Source organism: Tinamus guttatus, unplaced genomic scaffold (assembly GCF_059628265.1).
Source record: "Tinamus guttatus ecotype Peru unplaced genomic scaffold, ASM5962826v1 Tinamus_guttatus_pri_ptg000308l, whole genome shotgun sequence".
Lineage (NCBI taxonomy): Eukaryota > Metazoa > Chordata > Aves > Tinamiformes > Tinamidae > Tinamus > Tinamus guttatus.
Window position 1 is genome coordinate 2,933,787 of NW_028288842.1, and position 5,806 is coordinate 2,939,592.

Here is a 5,806-nt window from a genome sequence, read left to right on the forward strand (position 1 = left end):
CTCCTACTAATATTAACCACATATTGCTTAAGTAAGTGAGGTCATTTTAATAAGCATTTTTAATGGCCCCTTCTTAATTGCTCCCTCTTTTTTTTTTTTATCTTATCTATGGATTTGCTTTCTTCTGCAGGCTGATTGGTACCAGGTGAAGACCTGCTTTATATCTAACTTCATTAAAGATGCTGCACGGCATAAGAAAAATCATCAGCCAGAGTCAGATGTGCCATCCCTCTAGCCCTAAGGACTGCTTGGCAAGTGGGATGAGCCAGGAGCTGAGGCAACTCCAGTGTTTTCCATGCCCTTGTGGATGGAACGCAGCCCCAAGCAGCCAACAAGGGTGACCAGAGCTGGGGTAGCCAGAGCCTCTGGTCACAGCAGCATTTCAGTGAACACCCAACAAGAACAGGCCCAAGGACCACCCAGGAAATTCAAACAGAAATTTAGGAACAGTCCAGACCTCAACATTTCTCAGCAAGAGGCAAGTCCCCAAAGACCTTAATGGTCCTGACCAGCCTTACCTGGGTTCCTGGGGAAAGGTGAGTTTCCCAGGTAAGGCTGGTCAGGACCATTAAGGGCTTCAGGATCAGTAACCAAGGGCATATGCTTAGGGAAAGTAAGGGTCAGCAAATGTATCAATCATATGCATATATGCATATGCACTTCCACTTCCCACTATCCAGTTAGTTTCAAAATGCACGGGAATTCTTGAGCAGCACCAGTGGGAGAAGACAGGTACGTAGTGGCCCACATGGAGTTTTATTTTGTGTAACTACACTATTTCAGTTCATATTTTTGTATCCTACATTGTTTTCACGATTTTACGAGTCCTTTATCTGCTGTATGAAAAATCAACTCCCTTTGTTTGTTCTGAACCTTGCTCCCATGGTCACCACATTTTGGTCCCTAGCACTTGTAATGGTGAGCAGCTGATGGCCACACTTTGCATCCATTAAGATTTGTTAGACCTCTATTTTCTTCTCCTTTAAGTTGTATATTTTTTTCTAGATTGAGTAGGCTTAATCTCTGTTCTTATTGGCCATCCTTGTAATATTATATATATATAAAACCATGATTTCTCAGGCTCTATCAGCCTGAGGCTTTCAGGCCTCTACATTTTAGGAGCCTTCCGTAGATTTTTGTCCCTTTCATCCAGTCATTCTTTAAACCCCTATAAACCTCTAAATCCATAATTCTAATATTCATCATCTGAAGCAACACCTCTGTTCATTGCGTTGTTAACGTCCTCAGATGCTCTTCTTGGGTAAACAACAACAAAACACTCCTTTTTTTCATGTTGCTCAGGTTTCCCCATAATGGCTCTATGTACAAGTACTTTTTAACCAGCCCTGTGAATTGGCTACTTGTCATTCTATGCACTATGCACTTTATAGCTTCTATATATATTTTTTTAATGGTATGGAGAATTTAATAGTCAGTTAAAATTTAAAATGTACTGTGTCATCAACAGTCAAACAAACTAAAACGGTGAAAACATAAAAAGGTCAAAGTTTTCTCTCAGGTGAAAATAATCATGCTGACATTTAAAAAAATTGCACTAATCATTTCATGCATCAATCTTATTCATTATTCTGAGCATGTCAAGTGAGTAAACTATCATTACTCAGCTTATATATTGTTTGGTATTTTCCACAATATTTACTTTCTCTCCTCTGGAAATTCCCTTAGATTCCAGAATTTGGTATTGCAATTTATTAGTGGCACAAGCGTAGAGAAGCTGATTTACTGCTACAGAGCTGACGATAGTTCATCTTATACTGATGCTGCTTTGTGCTCAAATGCTGGGTGGGCATTGACCCCACTTTCTGCCTCCTCCATTTGTTAGAATTATTCATTTTTCCCTGCTGGTCTGACCAGGAATTACTAGCTTTAAAGGAGGCTGTTTTATTCCATTGGAAAGGTACATTTTTGCTGGGAGAGAACCCAGACAGACTCACAAAGACCGATCTTGGCTGCAGTTTCCAGCATGTGACGCAACCTGGCACCCATATACTCTCTAATGAGTGCCAATTCAGGCATGTGCTATAGGATGATGATACATGCATATTATTTTTGCGTGACATACATTGCATGGGTGCTTCTTGACAAGGCTACATGTTCCACTCTGCCCTCAAGTGCTGACATCAGAGGTCTGGAAATCTCCTTAGCTGATTATTTTAACAGCCTCACCTTTGAAAAGGAAAACCACGTGTCATTTTGCAGTCTCTCAATTATAGTTTAATAGGTGTAATTTTAAAAAGGGAAAAAAATCTAAATTTATTACTCTTTGGGATGCATTGCCAGTAGCTATTTAGTTTAAGACATAGATTTAGTTTAAGAATTCTTGTAGGAAGGACTTGACAGGTCCAAACTCCTTACTGCTGTGTTTATTTGGTCATTTATTATAGCAAATCCAGGGCACGTATCTCTAGTCAGATACTGATCCAGCATCCACTTTAATACCTGGAGTAATAAAATACAGCAGTAGTTGACCTGAGAATATTTCAAAGTGAAAAAGGTAGCTTACAGCATTATCATTGCGGAAAGGTGAGAGGAAAAGATTGCTCATTTTTAAACCATAATAAAAAATGCCTTGCCAGAATAAATCTTTTAATAATACTCTTCTCCATATGTGTTGGAGACATAGCATGGAAGTAATGGCCATGCTTTCAAAGAATTAGCCACAAAGTACAGGCATAGGCTTCAAAATATTTTTTCATGCTTCTTTCTGACTTACTTAGAAGAATAGGAGGTTTTTCTCTTAGTTTCTCTTTTCTTTTCTCTTTGACATGAAATTATGTAAGTCTCTGACATGAGCCAAAGTTTACATTGCCTGAGTCAAGGCTTGTAATCTGCAACAGACCTTCAGTTTGCAGAGACTGGCAGTGTGGCTTGATTCAGTTTGACTACTGTGGTCACTACTGTAGCAGTTTGACTGTAGCTTTTTTCCTTGTTTCTGTTCATGTTTAGACTTTAGTTTGCTAACATAAAGCATAGAGCTACAACAGCTGCACTTGTATAGTCTGAAAACCAGTGAATTTTCCTTGGCATCTTGCTCCAGGGCGTGTGCAGAGCTATCACTATACTACTTTCAGCATTGCTGAGAAGCAGTGTCCCTGTGTCACTGATCACAACCCTCTGAGTTCTGCCATTCAGCCACTTCTCAATCCACCTCACTGTTCACTGAGATAGTCCATGCTTCCCGAGTTTACCTCTAAGGATGTCATAGGAGACAGTGTGTGGAAGAAATGTTTGAAAGCAGGAACGGAGAGGAAAACTAGGGCCTAACAGAAGTTTTGGCATTACAGACGCTTGCTCGGGGCGATACACAGTTGCCACTTCCAGGATGGCTGGTGCACACGGACTCTGCTCCTCCACGGTTCCTTGGGCAGCACAATCTGCCCTCCTCGCAGCTGCAGAGGGGAGTAACGGAGGATGGAGCGGGGTGAAGACACCGCAGCCAAACTCTGTTGCACTCCCTGTGCTGGGATGCTGATAAGCTGCACAGTGGCTGTCTAATGGGAGATATACGATAACAAGTCCGGTGCTGAGCCAGCAAAGGTGGCAAATCACTCCTTTCAGATGAACTTTGCTTGAACTTTGCTCATTATAATGTGAAAACCACACCTCCATCCCAAAAGTTACCCGCCTCCAAGGTACGACCACCCCTCACTGAGCATGCGCTCTAGATTTTCGATTGACTGTACCTTTAAATGAAAGCGAGACACTTTTTCACCAATCAATAACGATATTAAGTATGACTCTAGTCACTCAAGCTCCACCTGAATGTAAAGAAAAGTATAAAAGGTGAACTAAGGATGAAAAGGAGTGGGGGAAGAAACCATCGTAACTCTTGGGTCGGTTGACAGGCTAAGCCCCCTTCCCTCCACTCAGACTGGACACTACCACTACGGCTTTCAAACCGCGACATTTCACACAGTGTCGAAAGTCTTGATGAAGTCAAGGCAAACAAGGCTGCTGCTCTCCCTTCAACTACCCCACCAGTCATTCCATCATAGAAGGCCATAAGGTTGGTTAAGCATGATTTCCCCTTGGTGAGTCAATGCTGATTACTCCTGGTCACCTTCTTGTCCTCCACATGCTTAGAGATGACATCCAGGATGATCTGTTCCATCACCTTTCCAGGGATGGAGGTGAGCCTGACTGACCTGCAGTTTCCTGGGTCCTCCTTGTTGATCTTTTTGAAGACTGCAGTGACATTCAGTGACTGCAGTCTTCCTAGCAGGCCTCAGGCACTTCTCCTGTTCTCCATGGCCTTTCAAAGATGATGGAGAGTGGTCTGGCAGTTGGAGAGTGAGTCTAACAACTCACCTAGGTCATAAGCTGCAGAAACCATTGGTCCTTCCTTCAACAACTATATTTTGTGAAGTGACTGGTTTAAACCCTTCCCTTCTGCAAGGGTTTGGTGCCTAAGCATCATGCCTGTCCTTGGGGAGGAATCTGTTCTAGTGAGTAGATTAGGTAGTTCCCTACTTTAATCTAGTTTAATCATTTATCATTGATATAGCTCAGTAAAGTCATTCTTACATGTCTATTCCTCCATTGCATCTCACAGGGAAGACTCAGCATCTAACTGCAGTCTACAAGCTCAGCTAGGCAGCAGGGCATCTACAGTCATTTCCGAGATGCAGGTGATGTGGCGTGAGGTTTCTTTGCAACATTATGATGAAATGGTGAAGCTTGCCTCTCATTAAGTACCCTAAAATACTAGTTGTTTTGGAGGATGTTGTCTATAAAAGTGCAGTCACTATCATCCATGACCATTCTTGAAACTACCTCATGCTAAGCAATTTTCTGTTGAACTCCCATCCCCCAAATTTATCAAACACCAATTATTATCAAACTGCAAAAATTACCTAGAGAGGGATACTGTTAGACAGTCTTTGTTTCAGTTAATTAAATAATACAAATTAAAAAGAAATGCCCCACATCACTCAGTCTTTGAATTAATTTTATTATTCCAAGAATTCTTGTCATACTTTTTAAAAAATAAATCACATTTGTCTTATATCATGGTGTTATTACACTGCATAAAATACATGGAACAATTCAGTATGAGAAGTATTACAAGATAAAAATACTGGAAAGCTAAGAGAAAACTCCTTTTTTCATGCCAATTTCCTTTGGAAGATATTCACGTGGAATCTTTGACTGTTGTAATGAAAATTTTCACTACTCTTAATGCTGTGCTATAACAGAGCTGCAGTATACTGGAAATGAAATCCTCCACCCCCTGCATTTGATAGCTCAAATGTTTTGGTATAATGGATGGGCCACCTGAAGTCTTTGTTGTTCTAACTTTCTCCTGCCCCCATGCTGGACTTCTTGCAAGGTGGAGTTTTGTGTATTGTCTGCCCCTTCCATTTATAAAGTAGTTTTTGTGCACCAGCTCCCTGCAGGACTGATAGTAAAGCTGAGAGCTCCATAGCTTGATCCTGCACCATCTCTCATACACAGAAGAAAGCCAAGGGGCAGCAGTAGTACTTATAGTTAGACTTAGAGAAGTGGAACTGAGGGGCAGACATAAAACCTGCTTTGCAATGAGGGAGAAAGCTGCATCCCCTTAGACTCAGCAAATACTCCCTGTTGAGTTTCACTTCCTTGGTAGGACAAATGTGGAGCAGTGTTTTAAGAAAAATACATATTCTAAAATGCTTGCTTTTTTTTTGTATTTACAATGAAAATTGCATTAATACTAAGACAATACTTCACTGAAAGAGCTTCAATGATCATTTTTTATCTGGAAAACCAGTCACTAGATAAAGTCACTGTCAAAATCTCAATCTGC